Genomic DNA, 20,631 nt, shown 5'->3' on the forward strand with positions numbered 1-20,631 from the left:
GCAAATGAGCTGACTGATAACTATCAGAACAGATAATAGTTTGGTGAAGGGAGTGAATTTTAAAATTTTAGAAATCAATAGCATTTTTCAATCCCAACAATGACCAACAGGAAATAAATCTATCTGGAGAAAAACATCTTCTATAATAACAAATATAGAGAGGGGCCTGTTTGAAGCAAATTATCAAAATTTACAAAGAACCAGGAAAGAAGAGCAGAATAAACAGAGATCTGCCTTGTATGTATGAAAGACTGAATGTATAATGCCAGCTCCACTCAAACTATTTTAATGTAATTCCCAATAGAAATTTCTACAGGGGGAGGGGGATGGTTAGGAGAAAGACTTTAAAAATAATCCCCAAGTTCATTTGAAAAATTAAACACGTGACAGAAGCTAGGAATTTTTGAAAAAGAAGAAGAAAACAACAATAATGAAAACTGACACAAAAACTGAGAGAGCAAATAGATTCTGAGGTATTTGAGAACTTAATATATATTCTCATTAGCCAATGTACCAATAGAAATAGCACATATAAGAAAGAGTGTTAACAAATTGATTAAGTAGTTGGGATAAAAATGATCTGATCTTCACTTCATCCCATGTGCCACAATAGACTGTAGAGAGTTCTATTATGTTTAAGAAGAATTTTCAAAAAAAAAAAGAATTTTTTTAAAGAATTGTTTTTAAAAAACGGAAGAAATATTGGTAATTTTTCAAATGATCTGTGGTTAGGAATGACTGTTAAACAAGTAAATAAAATAAATGAAAGATAAATATATTTGACCCCACGAAAATGTAAGACTTTTGATATTTACAAATATCAAAAACTTTGAAAGGTTAAAAAACAATTGGGAAACATTTCTGCACTGAATGACAGAGTCCGCCCCTGTTTACTTGAGCTCTGGTACAGAATATCAGCTCTTTGAAATGCTGATGGTTTTTCCGCATCTGACACCATATAAATAGCTCTTCGCATCATTTTAAATACAGATCTGGGAAACACAAGCATATATTTTATTTCAAAAACAAATCTGGGCTTTTGAAAATAGTTTATCTGCCCATAGATTTATGAGATGTCTTACACACAAAGAAATATCTTTGGTTTGAGAAACACTTTGAAAAGACTCCCAGCTTCCAGTTACACGGGTATGAAATAAAGTCTCTGAGACTTTTAAAAACCATCAACTGCCACGTCTTTGTTCTTTCAGAGAAAAAGCGCATCTTATTTTATCAGTATATCTTGAGAATGATATATTTAGAACTAAGATATTTTTCCTCCACTGTGAGCTTTCTTACCAAAACAACCTTACCTTTTGTGTTGTTTTAATCCCAAAGGAAATAGTATCTGATAAATAAAGTCGACTGAAAAAAAATGCACAACGTGAGAGCTGTGAGTTAAGTTTCATTTGGGGCAAAATGAGGACTATAGCCCAGGAGACAGCCTCTCCGAGAGCTCTGAGGAACTGCTCCAAAGAGGTAGGGGGGAAGTCAGGATATGTGTGATTTTGGTGAAGGGGGTGCGTGCAGTTGAGCACACAGTTCGGCAGAAGGTTGCTGCTGGTCACGAGGAGCACACGTCTCCGTTAGTGATGTTAGTGCTTTTCTAGATACGAAGAGATGCAAGAATTGGGCTCATAAACTCTTCTTCTGGAAAGATCTAACTCTCTGAATACCTGTTCTGCCAGTTTCCCCAGAGCACAGAGGGCCTCATACCTGATCTCCACCCTGAACTCCTTTCAGGGGGCGATGAAGGTCAGCGACTGTAGTGGCCAGTGACTTCATTCTTATAGAAGCAGATGGTGAGTGACAATTTTTAGGTGACAATAAAAAGAAACATGATAGGGAAAAAAAGTGGAAAATTAATGGTTCAACTACATTTACACCTCTGTAATTTTTTCCTATTAAGTCTCACAAGAGCTCTGTGCTGAAGCAGCAGGCCCCCTGCTTCTCTAGATCTGCTCTAGAAGGACACTCAGCAAGCGGGGACAGCGCCTCTGAGTTCAGCACAGTCCGAACAATAAAATCTCCTGTCTCTCTCTTCTCTGCAAAAGGCAAAACACCTGTCCCAAAGGTATGAAAAGAATGGAGCTAAATGCCTAGGCAACCTCTGGTGACTACACTCACTGTATATAAAAGTACCACCACTTACTATTCGACAACGAGACTAACTAAAAATTAGTCTGTGTTTACATACCAAGTGTTAAATTTTTTTACCTTCTACTTTGTTAAATATTATATTTGCTTTGATGACTGGTCACCCAATTTCCCCATAAACTTAAATCGCTGGTAGTAATAGTGAAAAACTAATTCATGACAGTTCTACACACCGAATCACCCGATGTAATTGTATGTCACCTGAAAGCATTGCTAAAATATTAAGGAGAAATGATGTACATCGTAATTTCTAATTGCTCAGGGGCATGCTGGCTCTCACCTAAGGAGGTCTGGTCAGAAGAAGCAGGATGGGTCCCGGGCGCCCAGCGTCGCGGCTGCTTGGGCCGGCCCTCCGCCGGCACGATTGCAGGCCGCGCGGCAGCGGAGGGCGGACGGAGCTCTGGGAAAGGCGCCGTGTCTGAGGAATGACACCATTTTTAAGTAAGTCTTTTCCCTCTTGAGGTTCAGAACTTCAAGAGAGAATCCCATCTGTTCTGCAGGTGGCATTCATCTGAGCACCAGTCGGCACTACAGGTCACAGCCCACGCGTGGCACTGGAAGATGCAAGCCCCTAGTTAAAGCACAAGAGCCCAAGAAGAAGAGGGGAGAGTGGAAGTGAGACCCATTAATTCGGGGACAGATGATGAATATGGGGTTTGAAACATTCACCTGACGGCATATGATATGGCCCTGGCAGAGAGTTATGCCCAATATGTTCACAACCTCTGCAACCATCTCTCCATTAAAGTCGAGGAAAGTTATGCGAGGCCCACCAAAACCATGGAGGTGTTGCAGTTGCAGAACCAAGGCAGCAAAATGCTCCTGGACTCAGTTCTTACCACCCATGCGTGAGTGGTTCAGATCAGTGGTTTGAGCGCTACATTTGCAGAGATTTTCTTGGAAATAATCCAAAGCAATCGTCCTGAAGGAGTCAAACTGTCAGTGAGGGAGCACACTGAAGAAGACTTCAAGGGAAGGTTCAAAGCCCAGCCAGAACAGGAAGAACTGTTAGCCAAGTTGAACTAACGCACTGCAGACCCTTTCATGCCAGCACTGGTGATAATGAGTGCCAAGGGGAAGAGCTTCCTAGGTGGCCAAAGTCAAGCAGGAGACCCTGACCCTCAATATCGTAAGTACCCATCTCCACAGCCAGGAGTGCCTCCTCTGCTCTGTGGAGGAGTGCTTGCCAATTGTCACCACGTTCCTTTGAGCCAGACCTAGGTATCTTCCATCTAATAAAAATCTGCTGATGATGGACGTGTGTGTGTATGAGAGAAGTCACTCCATGCTGTCGAGTATCTTTAACTAAGGGATTCAGTTTCTCTTTGCCTGGTGCTTTAGCACATAAGCATGTTCCCCTCCAGTATTTCCCAATCCGAGTGAACTCATCCTTTAAATCAACCCAGCATGGAGTTCCTTTAGTGAAGGAGACAATCATAACATAAGTAAACCCTCCGTGGATAGAAGGCATAGGGAGGGATATTTTGTATATGAAAAAACCCTCCAGATAGGATCAGGGTCTGTCCATAAGTGGAAAAAAAAGTACCTTGTGGGGTAGTGAGTGACCTGTCATAAGTATGCAGGTAGATGTTACATAACTGCAAATTAGGGTTGCCTGGAATGAGTTTAAGCAAAGAATTAAAGCTTGATCTTGGTCACGTGTCAGAAAACTACTACTTGTGAGCCAAATCCCATCAACTGCCTATTTGCTTTTTAAAAATCATTTATTGGGGCTTCCCTGGTGGCGCAGTGGTTAAGAATCCACCTGCCAATGCAGGGGACATGGGTTCGAGCCCTGGTCCAGGAAGATTCCCACATGCTGCAGAGCAACTAAGCCCGTGCGCCACAACTACTGAGCCTGTGCTCTAGAGCCCGCGAGCCACAACTACTGAAGCCCACACACCTAGAGCCCATGCTCAGCAACAAGAGAAGCCACTGCAATAAGCCCGCGCACCGCAAAGAAGAGCAGACCCCGCTCGCAGCAACTAGAGAGAGCCCGCGCACAGCAACGAAGACCCAACGCAGCCAAAAATAAATAAATAAGTTTTTTAAAATAATAATAATAATTTATTGAGGTGAAATTCATATGTCACAAAACGAACCATTTTAAAGTGAATAATTCAGTGGTATATAATGCATTTGCAGTGTTGTGAAACCTCTACCCAGTTCCCAAACCCCATTGCCTGTTTTTGCAAACAAAGGTTTATTGGAACAGAAAAAAAAAAAGCAGCAGCAGGGTTTGAAATCATTTCTATCTGAATGACATATGTGCATTTAATTAAATCAATTCTAGATTTTTAATACTGGTCAAAAAAAATAACATCAATACCTAACTGTGGGACACAAAGCTTAAAAACACATCTATTAATAGTCTTATGAATACAGCCCATCAAACCAGAAAGCTGCAACACTCTGAAGAAGAAACGTGGACACAAAGCACTGCACGTGGTCTCCCTGCAGGTCACCCGTGGATCTCTCCCTCCTTGTTATTCCCACTACCCTTGGCCACGGTTTCCAGGAGAGCACCTGTTCCTCTCTCTGGCCTTGGTCCTCACAAAGGATCAGATGGGGCAGAAGTGAAATGGACAAGGAATTTGCAAATGTGTGAGTCACTGACAGCAATAAAGACCCGAGATGAGGACCCGAGATGAGGACGCTGAATTGGAAGCAGGAATTCCTGACAACCACACCTGACAGTCACACGTGCTGGGGACTGATGTTCCCACAGGTCAAGAGGCAACAGATGGCACGTGACTCAGAAGCAGACTTCCGTTCCAACGACTTCACGGAAATCACTAAATCGTGATGGAAATCATCAAAAGGCAACATCAGATCCTAACCTTAATTTATAGAGAGAAAGCCTCTTCTGGAAACAGGGGTTATACACAGCCGGAGCTAGATGGCAGTGGACAAGGTTCCACACCACAAGATGACACGGCTCATCTGTCAAGACTGCAAAGTTTGACTGAATAATTGCTTTTACCCTGAGGAGATACATTAGTTTTTAATTTTTTTCTTTGATATTAAGAGATACACAATTATTTTATGTTAAAAAACAAACACGGAAATACAGAAAAGAACAAAGAAAAACATTTTTTAACTTTATCTTTTAAACCAAAGCACCAGAACTATACACTATTTCATACTTTAGACCACCTCTTTAAGACAACTCAAATGCCCAGGTGAGGCAGAGATGGGGGGATGAAACATTAGCTGTTCTCTGTCACAAGGGGTTCTTCGGCGTAAAGTTCTGACATCCTCATACTACTCCACCGCCATCTCTGCCATGGCCACCACTCATGCTAATTTACTGAAAACCCATTATTATATCTGGAACTATGCTAAGCTCTATATACACATTATCTCATCTACTGTTAAGTCAAGAGACTTGGGAATTTTAAGCTGTACTACCAGACTTTAAAAAAATTAATCTAAGGGCTTCCCTGGTGGCACAGTGGTTGAGAATCTGCCTGTCAATGCAGGGGACACGGGTTCGAGCCCTAGTCTGGGAAGATCCCACATGCAGCAGAGCAACCAGGCCCATGAGCCACAACTACTGAGCCTGCGCGTCTGGAGTCTGTGCTCCACAACAAGAGAGGCCGCGACAGTGAGGGGCCCGCGCACCGCGATGAAGAGTGGCCCCTGCTCGCCGTAACTGGAGAAAGCCCTCGCACAGAAACGAAGACCCAACACACCCAAAAATAAATAAATAAATTTATAAATAAAAAAGTAATCTAATATTTTTCATAGAAAAATCATACATAATAATAACATTCAAACGTTATGAAAGGGTAAGCAGTGAAGAACAAACTTCTACTGCCTCCTGGACCGCCCTATAAGCAAGTTTCCATGCTATACAACTGTATGCATCTATACACACACATATACCCCCAACCCCACAGACTTAATTTTTATGCAAATGTTAGCATCTGTTCTGCACCTTATTCTTGTCAGTTAATTTATACAGAAGATACTCCATAGAAGTCCAGTAGCGCACGTAGATCTACTTCATTCTTTTACAAGGTGCAGGGTATTCCATCATATGAAAGCCCCACAATGTATTTAGCCACTTCCCTATTGAACATTTAAATTTTTCCAATTTCTTGCTAAAATGAATAAATCTATAAACAACACCCTTGTTCACATGTTTGCATATACATAAAAGCATTTTTAGGATCAACTCCTAAAAGCTGAATTGCACGGTCAAATGGTTTATGCATCTTAAACTTGAACAGATAGGGCCAAATGGATGTCCCCAACGGGAGTGCACTGGTTAGGAGTCCCACCAACGATGTATAAGTGTCAGGCTCCCTGCACTCTTTGTGACACCGTGCATGATCAAACTATTTTACGCCTGTATTGCCAAAGAGGTTACTAAAATGAAGTCACATGAAATACTTTGTAAGGAGTTTTTTTTTGAAGTCCTAAAATACTGTTGCTCAAATCACCATCCATGACATCAAAGAGTTTAAAATACATGAAGCTAGAGCTCCGCAGTATTCACGGTGACACAGAGAAATACATTATAAAGGAGCGTATGATCAACTAGAGGACAGCCAGAGAACCCACAGACGTGCGAGAGGAGGAGCAGCCAATGCGGAGAATGACGGGGGACGCGTCTACGGGAGAGGTGAGGGCCCGGGCGGATAGGCAGTGATGGATGCGTAAAGTCTAGAGAGCCAGAAAGGATCAGGGAAGACGCAGCAGATGGTGCACAGACCAGATGAGCGAAGGCAGAGTTCAAAATCACAAAAGACACTTAGGTGGTGTGCTGCTGGTCTGACAGCTCGCTGGGCATGGTCAAAATGCCAAGGGGCCAGTCAGACAAGTGAAGCGAAACGGCCGCCCAACAGCACGGCTTCACAAGTGACAGCTGCCGATAAAAATGTCTAAAACTCAATTGTAAGCAGAGGCCAGCAATTCACAAAGGCAGCTTCCTCCACTCTAGGTGATCATATCCTTGAAAAAGGGCTCAGAACCTAGCAAGGCAGAACTCTCCTCACACATTTTCTACACTCACTCTAGGACCCTCTTGAAAACATCTACTTAATATGATCGTGTTGCTCAAAACAAGTGGATCGAAAGCAACACTACGACTTCACCACTCTGTGTTCCGTAATCTTCCGATAACTGCAATTCAGTCTTTTCAAAACGGAGACAGCAGCAAACACCAACAAAAACAAGAGCTTTGAAAGAAAAAGTCCTGGGTTCAAATTCTAAACCTGTCTTAACCAGCAAGTCATTTAATCTCTTGAAACCACAATGTTGTCATCTGCAAAATGGTTATAAACGCTATGCAAAGTGAGATAACATTATATAGACATATAAATATATCAATATGTATACACATGGCATCTAAGAGGGTGCCTGGCACACAATGGGTGAGTTCTATGCACAAATTTCTTTCTTCTCCCTTCCCACCTGTTTCAAGTAAAATCAAAATACATAGCATCACTTAAATATTGACTCTTCCCAAGCACATGGGTTAGTTTTCTTTAATTTCACTGACAGAATTCCATCAAAACAGAACAAAAAAGTACTTGGTGAAAGAAAATGCCTAGACAATTAAAAGAGCAGAATGGTACATTTTACAAGTTACTAATACCAAAAAAACCCCAAAACAACAACAACAAAAAAAACCCAGGTATTTTGGATTAAATTTTAAAAATCATATCAGAAACTCAATGTTAGTACAGCATTCTTGATTTAACCTATAAACCTGAGAACTGAGTCAACTCAGAATTATTCACTTTGCTGAATAAAAGCAAATCTAATATCTGCTCTCCTATATTCCTTATTACTGAACCACTGTGGTTTTAATCCCTTGTCCTAGTTGGAACCATCTTCCCCTGTGAACACTGACACACCCTTGCCCTTCACACTTTATCACCATGAGCTCAGGCAGGCTCTCACAGGCAGAACACTGATAAATGGTGTTGAAACCACATAAGACTGCCTTTGTTTGCATTTCCTCTCTGACCCTAAGGCATCTTATACCCAATGTAACACAGCTGCGTGCCCTTCATGTGCACGAAAGTAAGGTTCTCTGAGGGAGCATGCTTTTGGAGAAAGCACTGCTGGTTAATCTGCGTAGCTCAGCTACTTCAGGTACATCATCAGTCATCAAAACCAGCCAGAAACTGCTAGAGCAGCATCTTCCAAACTTCACATAAATAAATCTGCAGGTTTTCCAACATTCCACGCTTTCAATTAGCCTTTCTATGCTCTGTTCATTTCTGTTTTATAACCATATATTTCTTCCCATTGATTCTTAGCACTTCATATATTGGCAGGAAACCACTGCCAACCTGGTATAATGTCATGCATTTATGCAGTGCTTTTAATTAAGTCACTTTGGCACCTCCTTAGCATTCTGATGAGGACAATGTGTCACCTTTCTTGACGTGGAGGCAGCTTAGTTTTCTGTGCATTTCTGGTGTCTGCCCAGGGCTCTCCACACAGTAGGTGCCCAGGGTCCGTCGGTCACCAGAGTGACGCAGTCCTGGGTTTGATTCCTGGCTCCAGTACTTTGCAAACCTAACCTGGAGCCTGACAAATCATGTTACGTCTCGGGACTTTAGTTTCTTGTCTGAAAAATAGGGGTGAAGAATACCCATTTCACAGTTTCTGTGAAAACTACATGAAATAATGCATTTAAAGTCATTTGCCGAATAGCTGGCACATAAGGTCTGAAGAAATTGTACGTGACTTTCACTGAACCACACATACATCCTCACACAAGTTCTGAGACCACAAATTACACTGGTAACAGTGGACAATGGGTTCAGAGTAACGCCCCCTTTAAGACCAGGAACAGGGGTAGAACCCGCCCTGAGAAGCAGCCAATGTTCTGATATTCGCCTGGACCACAGGGAATATTCCCCACACCTTGTTTTGTGGTCCATTTCTGTCCATAGTGATCTCACACTTCCTTTAGACCCAACCCTACTGTGACCCAGTAACAACCAACGTGGGAGTGGGGCAACTAACCCCCAGCTCTCCCTTACATACGTCCTTGTATCCGACCTTCCACTCCTGGTCCTAAGATGCCAAAGTAACATAGAGATGAACGTCCGTCAAGTTAACCTTCAGGGTCAGATAAGAGGAAATCCCAGCCACCAGGACAGCACTATTTTTTGAGCCCTTTTCTGTGCTCAGTGAATCCTAAGGAGTAAAACAGGTTCAGCAGGGCAGGCTGGACATGGTGAAAGCAGAGCCATTTAAATGCTCCCAGAAGATGTGAAACATGGGCTCCAGTTAACCTCTCATTCTGAGTATCTACGTACAAAGCACTTTAAGACTACAACGCATCCGTCTAATAAAGACACTCTGAAAGAGGAGACATTAAAATGCAGACCACCACGATTAATTCAAGTAAACAATACAAGAAAGAAAATTAAATCTTTTATCCAAAGATGGCTGACTGAGGTAGATACCTGAAAACTTCAGAGTTCATTAGAAATGATGGTCCCAAAAATATTCGACAGTCTTTAATAAGATTATCAGCGAACAGTATTGACCTAATAATGCTAACATCTGTACAGTCTTTCAGAAGTTACAACGTATATATGTTCACATGCTCACATGTTCTTACTATTCAAATCTAACGACCCCATCAGAGTTAATGAATGAAGATATCTCTGGGGGAGCCTGGAGGCATAATCCAAAGAGGTCTGTTAATGAACATGAAATTTCTTTGATGCCACGTTTCTGATTTGTTTTCTAACCCACAATATCCCTGTACTTGTTGTAATCATGCCTGCATGATAAAACCTCCATAATAATCTCTAAGTTATGGGGTTCGGAGAGCATACGGGTGGTGAGCACATCGCAGTGGTGGGAGGGTGGAGAGGTCCCACTCTCCCACCCTGCCCCCTTTCCACACATTCTCCTACGCAGCTCTTCCATTTGGCTGTTCCTGAGTTATATCTTTCATCATAAACCCGTAATACTGAGTAAAGCACTTTCTGAGTTCTGTGAGCCAACCTAGCAAATAGTTGAACCTGAGGACGGGGGGTTATGGAAACCAAAGATACAGCTGGTTGGTGAAAGGTACAGGTGGAGACCCAGATCGTGACAAGCATTTGAAGGAGGGGAAGTCTGGTGGGACTTAGCCCTTCACCTACAGGGTTTGAGCTAACGCCAGGTAGTCAGTACAGAATTTAATTTAATTGTAGGACACCCAGCTGGTGTCCAGAAATTTGGAAGAAAAAAATGTATTTGTTATCACAAACGTTATGACTAAAAACAGCTCACAAGCACCTCAACCATGGCAGGACAGCAATTATAGTCAATTTAGAGACACAGGTGAGTTCATTCTAGATGTTCATAATTTTGGAACATCACTCTAATGTTGGGAGAAATTGAACAAGGCAGAGTACATGACTGATTTTGGAAATCGGCATCCTACAGAAACTTAAACATACTGTACCAGCGGGTCTACATCAAATTGCAGAAGAGTTACCCTCTATCAACTTGTTTATGAGGCCGTTGGCCAGGACGGCCCCGTGCAGATGTTCATGATTTGATGGAAGGAAATGAAAAGCGTTCCTTCTGACAACATGTCAGGGCCCCTGCTCTAGAATCTGTGATCGTTCTGTCCAGAATAAACGTCGTTTCAGTCACCAGCACAGCAACTTGGGCTTCCCCTGGGGCTAAGTGTAAGCCCTGGATGCAGAGAGTTGGAGCTCAGAGGAACTGGGCCCAGTAAGCTCCCCACTGATGGTCACGTGACATAAATAATGCCATATTTAGCAATCCTGGACAAAGGTAACCATCATGTCAAAAAAGCATGTGCATCTTCTAAGTTGTCATAATACTTAAAAAAGCATACCTGGGCTTCCCTGGTGGCACAGTGGTTGAGAGTCTGCCTGCTGATGCAGGGGACACGGGTTCGTGCCCCGGTCCAGGAAGATCCCACATGCCGTGGAGCGGCTGGGCCCGTGAGCCATGGCCGCTGAGCCTGCGCGTCCGGAGCCTGTGCTCCGCAATGGGAGAGGCCACAGCAGTGAGAGGCCCGCGTACCGCAAAAAAAAAAAAAAAAAAAAAAGCATACCTATGATAAGAAAGAAGTCACACTTCCAGTTCCTCCCTGACACTGAGGATTGTTTTTTCACCTCCGCCAATCTGATGCTTTAAAATGTATGCACTTCACGGATTACTCGTGATGTTTATAATGTCTTCATATGTTTATTAAACCTTGGACTTCTTTTTTTAAACTGGCAATTCTTGACATTTTACCACTAGAGCGATGACTGTTTTATAACTAATTCATCCATCACATATACTGCACAAATTAGAAATATTTGGTCATCTGCCTTTCATCTTTCTCATGGTGCTTAATAAGGAAAACATTTTGGAATTTTTGAAATATTTTATCACAAAGCATAAATCGTGAGAGGCACCTTCCTCAACAAGTGGACATTTTTTTTCCATAGGTAACCTGAAAATGTATGCAAAATAGTTGTGACACTAGTTTTTCAGAACCTGTTGCTTGAGCTGCAAGAAGGTCGTGTGCCCTACGATAAGCAAACAGAAACGCCCGTGGCCCCCCTGCTCTTCAGCAACTGAGTGACCCTCGTCCTGCTGGAGCTTGGAGGGAGGACACAGCTGAGCGCCCCTGTCCGGGGAGGCAGGCAGAGCGGCTGGGGTCTTGCGAGTCCCCACCTGCCGCTGGATGGCAGAGGGGGCAGTGCTCAGCGGACCCATCAGGTGCACTTAACATCAGGGAGCAAAATTAACAATGCATGACTCTGGCAATTTCCTTAGTGGTGATATAAAAGCTGGAAACAGAGTTGCTTCAAGCGCTCAGGCACAAGTAGATGTCAGCAATTCCTCTCCCCTTTGACAGAGGGGGAAAAATTCAAAACATCCACCAGAGCTCTGCCAGCTTACGAGGGGATGAGATGTCCAGGAGGACCTGATATGCTAATGTGTCTCTGAAGCATCCAAGCAACACAGAAACATTCTTTGTTAACCTAACAGGCATAACCAAACTAAAACGGAGTACTAAGAAAGGTGAAAGCCATTTCTGATAAATGCTCAAATTTCTCGAGCCCTGCACCTATGAGCTACATCGACGTACAAGGATGCAGACGTTTGCAGTACTGCTAACAAACGCCCTCCCGCAGCAAGACGGCTTGTCTCTCAACATGACAATCTAAGGAGGCGGGGAAGTGACAAGGGAACACGGGATGTGTTCTCGGTGGACAGCCAGTTGACATTCTTTTCTCCGAACCCATAACCTCAGTGCACCTCTTCTCAGAAATGGGACAGCATCCCAGGGGCCGCCAGCCAAGCCCAGAAAGGCAGAGGGAAGGCTGGACTCTGTCGTTCATTTCATTGAAGTGTCAGGGTAAACAGCTACATTTTCTCCAACACTGTGTGTACAGAGTTGTTCATATAACTATGCTTTGGGTCCCGGAAAGTGTGCTCTTCAGACGTTGGCAGAAGGAAATACATCTCACCAAAATGATTCAAATGTTCCTTCACCGACATGTTCAAAAAACTTACAAGAAACGAACAAGAACTGAGAAAGGGAAGAAATGATGGTTGCGAGGTGGGAGGATCCACATTTTCACATAATAGCAGAATGAAATGGTGACCAACACACTGATAGAAAATCACAGTCTCTTCTTCCTTGCAATTATCCCTGAAAAGAGCAGTGACTGGCAGGTAAGGGAAGAGAAAGGTGGAATAGATTATAAATTAATTGGTAGAGAGAATAAATCCCAGAGGTAATGTCAGTCAGTTTCAAGCAGGTAAACTGTATATGCGTCATCCTTGCTCTTTTATGAATACATTTACAGAACTGTACAGCAGGAGCTGCTGTCACTGCAGAACAAGCGGCAGCACGGAAAGTCCTCGGTGAGGCCAGCTTCCTACCAGCTCTTCCCTAAGGCCCAGTAGTAATGAGCCCTTCACCAAACTGGTCATTCAGCTCTGTCCTCCCAGGTAGCTGGCAGTAAACCCGAAACCCAGGTGAGATTCTGGACGACAGCTGCTTTCCACCCTAAATATTCATATCATAACACAAACTCATAATTAAAAGTATATGACTGAAAAGTATGACTTGCTACTTGTATAATATGGAGTATAAGGAAAGCAGGAGCAGGTCTTTGGAGCAACTCTAAAGTCATAATGGAAAAATAGCCCCATCTTCATAAGGCCAAACCTTGGTATCTCTCTTGGGCAAAGCAGGGCAATTGCAAGATGGCATGAAAGACAGGTTGTATGCAACATCATTCTGTCCATCAGAACTGTATCAGTTTAAATGACCCAGTGGATTTTTAAAATTATAGAAGTTAAAGGGGGAAAAAATAAACCTTTCTTGACAGGGAAAATATTACAGATTGGAGGAAAAACTTCTAGAATTTTCACGTCTTATGACAATTAATTGTATGCCCTATTCTATCTTTATGAGTATTTCATCGGTCCCTCCATAGTAAATAAAGTTGTCCCACAGTATGTGCTGGGGACTGGTTCCAGGGCCCCCATGAATATCGAAATCCAGATGTTCAAGGCCCTTATATAAAATGGTATAGTATTTGCGTTTAATCTAAGCACATCCTAACCTATACATTAAGTCAATTCTAGATTGACTTAACTAGTACTACAATCATCGATCCTATAGAACTACATACTTAGTCAATCGTTTGAAGTCGCCTAGTCATCATTATTTTTATGGGAGACTAAGTCACCCATTTGACAACGCAAAGCCAATAATCTAGTAAAATAGGCAGAATACAAATAATACAACTAATAACAGTAATAAGGTCATAAGTAAGTACTTAAGCTAAGAACTTCCATTAGGTTCAGCCCAGTACATCCACAGGTAAATTGACCCAGCCTGTTCTATACCAATTGTTATCTTTAAGGGAAATGATACTTTGCATTGTACATAAAGTTCACCAAAGATGGGCTTCCCTGGTGGCGCAGTGGTTGGGAGTCCGCCTGCCGATGCAGGGGACGCGGGTTCATGCCCCGGTCCGGGAGGATCCCGCGTGCCGCGGAGCATCTGGGCCCATAAGCCATGACCGCTGAGCCTGCGCGTCCGGAGCCTGTGCTCCGCGATGGGAGAGGCCACAGCAGTGAGAGGCCCGCAAACCGCCAAAAAAAAAAAAAAAGTTCACCAAAGATATGTCCAAGTAAAGGCATGGATCATCGTGACCCCATACAGGATTGAGAAATGAATGTTATCTTCTAAGGAGTTACATGGCTGGCACCAGGAGAAGAAAAATTATCTTTATGGCTGAGCAGGCATTTCTGCCATTGGGGTGGGGGTCTGGTTAATGCACACTGCAGACACACGGGGCACACCAGAGGGGAGGGAGGAGGCCCAAACGACGGGCAGAGAAAAAAAAACTGTTTAAATTTTTCTTGTCGTGCCTTAAAACATGAATTGTTTTACCAGATCATTTTCCAATTAAATTTATATCTACTTACGTGATTACTTGATGGACATCTGTCTGACCCACCAGACTGTAAACCCTTTTGTTTGTTTTGGTCACTATTATATCCTAGTTCCATAGCAGTACCTGAACTATACCTGTGTTGGGAAGGAAGAAATTTCCTCTATCCTTCTAGGTTCTTCTGGCTGCTCTAAGAATTAAATTGACATGAAACAGATTAACAGGAAAAAATAAAAAGTTTAAGAACATGTAACATGGGAGAGACCCAGGAAACCCGAGTAACTCACCAAAATGGCTGAGGCGCTCAGCTTAAATGCCACCTTCAGCTAAAGACAAAAGAGGGTGTCAGGGGTAGTGGTTTGGGGTGTCAAAGGAGAGAAAGGTAACTGACATGGACACAGAAAAGCACTGTTTGGTAAATAAATGTTTGCTGGGACATGCACAGACAAAGGGACACAGAGTGGACTCTAATCTCTTGCCTTTTCTGAACCAGCTGGACCCTAGGACCTATTTATCACGTGGCACTTATTAATATCCAAGCACCTTGTGTCCTACAGAACATCTATGGAAAGCACTGAGTTCATGCATCTGAAATCTTCTCAGTTAATGTCTATGTTCCGGGCAACCCAGGAAGGCACGTGGACCTGCTGTGTGCCTCTGCTGGACCCCAGCAGCCCAGAACTTACCTCGTCCACCCTACCTTTCCAGATGAACAGAATACTGTTTTCACCACACACACAGCTCACTGCTAAAGGCACTCCTGACATGTACATTCTGCTCTGTCAGGGCCGGGTCTCCGAAGGTCCCTGCTATCCCGTCCTTCCTCAGCCAGCTCACTTCCACCCACCCACGCACTCAATCCTCACTTCCTTTAGGAAGCCTCCCCTTCCCTCCACTCCCCACAACCTCCCAAACCCCCAGGCCGGGTTCAGGGCCCAGCCTCTACACTCATCTGCACCATTCACCAACTAAAAGTAAAGAGACGCTTCTTTATTACTTGCTGGGTGCCGGCACGTAACAAATACGTGTGACTGAATCTCCCACTAATTACTGCTCCTGGAGGACAAGCACTGTATCTTATCAGCTTTCTAGCTCTAGCACCATCCAAGCACACAGTAGCTGCCCAATAAATACATTTGTCTAACAAATATTTATCATCCGTATTTAGTACCCAGCTCCTAATATTCCCTCAGGAGTCAAAATATTAACGACTTGGATAAATTAACTTGTACAAAATAGGAAAGGACTGGCCAGGGGAAAGGCGCTCTTCCACTTTAACAAGTGACTTTTAAACAGACAGCTCAGGCCGAAGGCATCACTCCGTGTCTGCCCTCCAGCTCGTAAGGAGCGGAGAGGAGCAGGGAGGCTGCCCTGAGCCACCGCCCACCTGTTAGATCTGGATCAGGCTCCTCCTAATGCTGTGACTCCTGGGGCGCTAGTGCACCCCAGGCCTGCAGGGCACTGTCCCCTGAGCTGAACAGGGCTCCGTCACGCTCAGCGATTCCAGCACTCTGGACAGCTCCATTTTTCTTTCAGGTTTTCAGGTAGAATTTGTGCTTGGGGCCCTGCCCTGCTTGTGCAGAGAAGGACTCAGGGGACTGCAGACAAGTTAATTCACAAGGAACTCTGAAAAGTGCTGCCCACCGTGGCTGCTTGTCTCATCTCTCCCACGACCGAACTGGCCACTCGAGAGACACAGTGTCACCAACCAGAGGCCACAGCCCTGAGCCCGGGAGGCTGTGGAGCCCGAGGTTTAGGGCACAAGCTCACAGGCCAGGGAAGGACTGCAGCTGTGAGTGGGTCGGCTGAGGGCGGGGCTTCATGGGGACGGTGCAGCCCTCCAGCTGGGGTGTCCTGTAGCCCAGGAGTCGTCACGCTCAAGCCCATCAGTGCGTCCTGGACCGACTCCCGCGTGTAGCCCAGGCACAGCACTGACTCAGTCGGCCGGGTCCTCCAGTAGTCGGGGGGTTCCAGTCCCTCCTCAGGGCCCCGTGTATCCATGGGTCCCTCATGATTCCCTCTAACATGCCTCTCACTGGGGTTCAGGGTCAGGAATTGATCAAGCAGGTTTTCACTCTCTATGAACACCAAGAAAAACAAGTCGTATATTCTGCTCAATACCTGCTCACGCAGCCCTCTGAATCCCTTCCCTTAAAAGGCAGGGACCGGGTGGCCACTGAGGGGCCATGAGAACGTCCGTGGAGGAGCTCCAGGCAGAACAAGGGGGATGCCACGGAAGGCACTCAGCTGGCCTCAGCGCTGAATCCCAATTCTCTCACCAACTAGCTGTGGCTTTGGGCCAGGAATGTAACTTCTGTGAGTCTGTAAACAAGGGGAGTCTCTAAGGTCTTTCCCAGTAACATAAGTCTTGGGTCTCTGATCCTACTGGGAAAACAGTCCTTGTCATCACTGATTAGAAACACTGTAAAATTAACACAGAGAATGAAGAGAAAAACAGAAAACAGATGTTTGTGTGCTGTAATAAAGAATGTACCCGGAATGAAAGAGAAAAGAAGGTATTCAGCCTGCTGATGACGGTGAACGCACTGCTGAAGCCACAGTCTGCCGTCTCTCTTGTGCAGGTCAACGTCCTAAAGCAGGTTCTGAGGCTTCAGGGCCTGTGGACAGCGCCCCCCGGTGGCTGCACACCAGTCCTGCCCAGCGGACACCACCTGGAGGAATCTGCCGAGGCCTCTTTCTCTTCCAGGCGGCCGGGGTCCAGCACGGAGTCAAACATCTCTCCTCCGGTGATGTACCCCATGACCAGGAAGAGTGTCTCCTGGGTCTCAACCACCTCGAACAGTTTCAGGATATTGGTGTGATTCAAGGCCTCATGCTCTGGACTGTGAGGAATAGCCTCTGCAGGCTGGAGGGGCTCTGTGGACTCGTTAATTAAAAAGTAAAAGAATGAAGAAAAAAGGAAAAATGTTAAGGAAGAATAAGAAAAAAATAGTAGAGGAGGAAAAAATCACATACAAATTAGACAAAGAGCCGAAGAGGAAAGAAGCTAACTGTGGTTCCAAGTCGCTCAGGTCACCAACAATCAGCTTCCTGGGTTAAAGGACCAAAAACCTAGACCCAGACAGGGACTCACACAGGTACCTGAAATTTCTTAACGGTGGTTCCTGATGAGGTCATAGCAAGAAATGCACGAGGCACAGCTGGGGATAATCCACAGCGATTTTCTTACTTTTTGGTCTCAAGAACCCTTTATTCTTTCTCTTTAAAGGGAGGAGGACTGACCGCAAAGGGTTTTCTGCTTCTGTGGGTGACAGTAATCAATATTTCCCTCATTAAAAGTTAAAACGTATAGGATCCTTCAGTGGCCTTTTCATTTCTAGTTTAAAAAGCTATAATAATTTTTGGCTTTTAAAGAGCTCATAATGTCTACCCAACATATTCAATTCCTTTTTTTGAAGCTCTGATTGGCCTCAAAATGTTGCTACAATGTAACTGGCAGGATGATACTGTAAGAAAATGTTCTGTGGCGTAAGACACAATAAGGTACATTACCATTGCCTATAAAGCCATAAAGCCAGGGGAAGGTGGCTTTCATCATATTTCATTCCTTATTTGCAGTGCTGCCCAACAGTCTTTGGAGTAGATTTCTCTCTTCCATGAGCCAGAGAACTTGCTGTGTCCGCTTCAGTTGCAGCTGTGGGCTGAGAAAGCGTCTCTTCCTTTTCTGAACCGACAACGCACTGTTCTTCGTGTCTGTATTGTTCAGCACGGGTGGGAACACGAGTGCTGGACATGAGGACAGCATCAGGGGCGGGAACCGAGAGGCCCCTTCATTTATTCCTCCTCTCACACTCTTCCTTTCTTTATGCACATCAGAGTCTCTGACCTACATCATTTTCCTTTTCTCTGAAGAACTTCTCTTAACAACTTCTAGCCAGGCAGATCTGCTGGTGACAAATTCCCTCAATTTTTGTTTGCTTGAGAAAGTCTATTCCTCCTTCACTTTTAACCGATAATTTCACTGATTTGTGAAAAACCAGCTGGAATCTTTATCCTTGTCCCTCTACAAGTAAGGTGCTTATTTCCTCTGGCTTCTTCAAGATGTTCTCTTTGTCTTTGACTTTCTGCGGTTTGAATACAATAGGTCTAAGTGTAGATTTTTTGGAATTTGCCTGCACAATGTTCTCTGAGCTTCCTAGATTAGTGGTTTGATGGCTACCATCAATTTGGTGGAATTTTTCAGCCATTATTACTTCAAATATTTCTTCTTTTCCTTTGTCTTTCTTTTCCTTTCAGCATTCCCGTTACACATGTATTACATCTTTTATAGTTGTCCTACAGTTCACAGGTTTTCTGTTTGGGTATTTTTCATTCTTTTTCCCCTTTGCCTTTCAGTCTGAGAAATTTCAGCTGATGGATCTCACTGACTGTGTCCTTGGCCCAGCTCAGTCTACCCATGAGCCAAAAGGCAGTCTTCATTTCTGTAAGGGGTTTTTTTTATTTCTAGCATTAACTTCTGATTCTTTCCAGAGTTTCTATCTCTCTGCTTACACCTACATGTTCTCACATTTTGTTCACCTTTTCCATTAGAGCCCTTAGCATATCAGAGCCCAAATCGTTTCTACTTTAAATGCCCAGTCCGATAACTCAAAAATCTCTGCCGTACCTGACGCTGATTCTGATGCTTCACTTGCCTCTTCAAAGCGTGTTCTGCCTTTTGGTATGCTTCGTCATTGTTTTGCTGGAAGCCAGCCAGGATGTACTGTGCAGAAGGAACTGGGGGAGACAGGCCTCTAGTGTCAGGTTCTGTGTTCCTCTGGCTGGAGTGGGCTGGGTACTGTGCAGAAGGAACTGGGGGAGGCAGGCCTCTAGTGTCAGGTTCTGTGTTCCTCTGGCTGGAGCGGGCTGGGTACTGTGCAGAAGGAACTGGGGGAGGCAGGCCTCTAGTGTCAGGTTCTGTGTTCCTCTGGCTGGAGCGGGCTGGGTACTGTGCAGAAGGAACTGGGGGAGGCAGGCCTCTAGTGTCAGGTTCTGTGTTCCTCTGGCTGGAGAGGGCTGGGTACTGTGCAGAAGGCACTGGGGGAGGCAGGCCTCTAGTGTCAGGTTTTGTGTTCCTCTGGCTGGAGCGGGCTGGGTTTACTGTTGGCTGTGGCTGCATGTGTCAGAGACTGAGGGCTCCTTGTCTCGTCTTGCCCGCTGCCTTTGGCTTCCCCTTAAGCAGGGTCTGGGCCTTGCAGTTTTTTCAGCTGTAACGCCTTGTTCTGATCCAGGAGCCTGAGGTTGTAGTAACGTGTTGGGCGTGGGAAGCCCCCTGCGGTGCTATGCTCAGCTCTCAGTCTTTCGCTCAGCCTGTGCCTCTGGACTGTGACTTTCCCAAGTATAAGCTTTCCCCCCGATTAGGTAAGAACTAAAGTCTACAGGGGACTGGAATCAGGTATATCCCATCCCCCCAAATCAGTTAGGTTCTGGTAAACCCAAGTCTGTCAAGCTTTGGTAAAGCAGTTTTAATTTTGGTAAAATGAGAGAACAGAATGCTCTGGCTATATTTCAAACTGGTTCCTCTTCCCTTCCCACTGCCAGAAGCAGGAGAGGATTTTTCTGAGACTCTGGCGGGGCTCCTGGCTTGTGCCAGCCAAGCGCCCAGCCATTCACCCGTTACAGTTTAACTGTTCCTACCAGTCCTGGGGGGCTGGGGGGAGTGGGCGCTTTGCTCCCGGACCTCTGCCTCGAGTAAACTGCGAGTCTCGGTACCCACTTCTCTCTCCATTCCTCGGGGCAGCTGTTTCCCGTGGGACGTCAATTCTCCGATGGACCTAAGAAGAGCTGCTGACTTTCAGTCTGTTGAGCTTGTTTTCTTATTGTGAGGACAGGAGTGTGGCCTTCCAAGCTCTTTACATGTTGTCCTATCAATTTTTTTTCGCCTGTTAATGTGTCGTTTTGGTAGTTTTATAGACTCCTTTACAACGTTCAAAACTTCAAGAATCTATGTATGTTTCAAATTTTTTGCTTATAACATGTATTCGAAAGTACTATTTACACACAGGAAAAACACACTCAACACAAACAAGTGTTTAGAGAAGGAGCTAATCCCTCCTCCAGTGCCACT

General features: G+C 44.5%; 1 protein-coding gene and 1 pseudogene across 3 annotated transcripts in view; one reads left to right on the forward strand and one right to left on the reverse strand.

Annotated features, from left to right (window-relative positions):
• The window catches only part of FARS2 (phenylalanyl-tRNA synthetase 2, mitochondrial), a 383,333-nt gene that overhangs the window by 334,300 nt on the left and 28,402 nt on the right, over positions 1 to 20,631 (reverse strand). Inside the window, exon 1 of one of the 3 annotated variants that reach the window (XM_060163757.1) lies at positions 17,059 to 17,409. The exons of the other annotated variants lie outside the window; for them this stretch is intronic. The gene's annotated coding sequence lies outside the window, so the exon portion shown is untranslated. Of the gene's footprint in view, positions 1 to 17,058; positions 17,410 to 20,631 lie in introns of those variants that run through there. 3 annotated transcript variants of the gene reach the window in all.
• On the forward strand, positions 1,747 to 3,180 carry LOC132527961 (large ribosomal subunit protein mL48-like; annotated as a pseudogene).

The sequence above is a fragment of the Lagenorhynchus albirostris genome, chromosome 10 (genome assembly GCF_949774975.1).
Source record: "Lagenorhynchus albirostris chromosome 10, mLagAlb1.1, whole genome shotgun sequence".
Lineage (NCBI taxonomy): Eukaryota > Metazoa > Chordata > Mammalia > Artiodactyla > Delphinidae > Lagenorhynchus > Lagenorhynchus albirostris.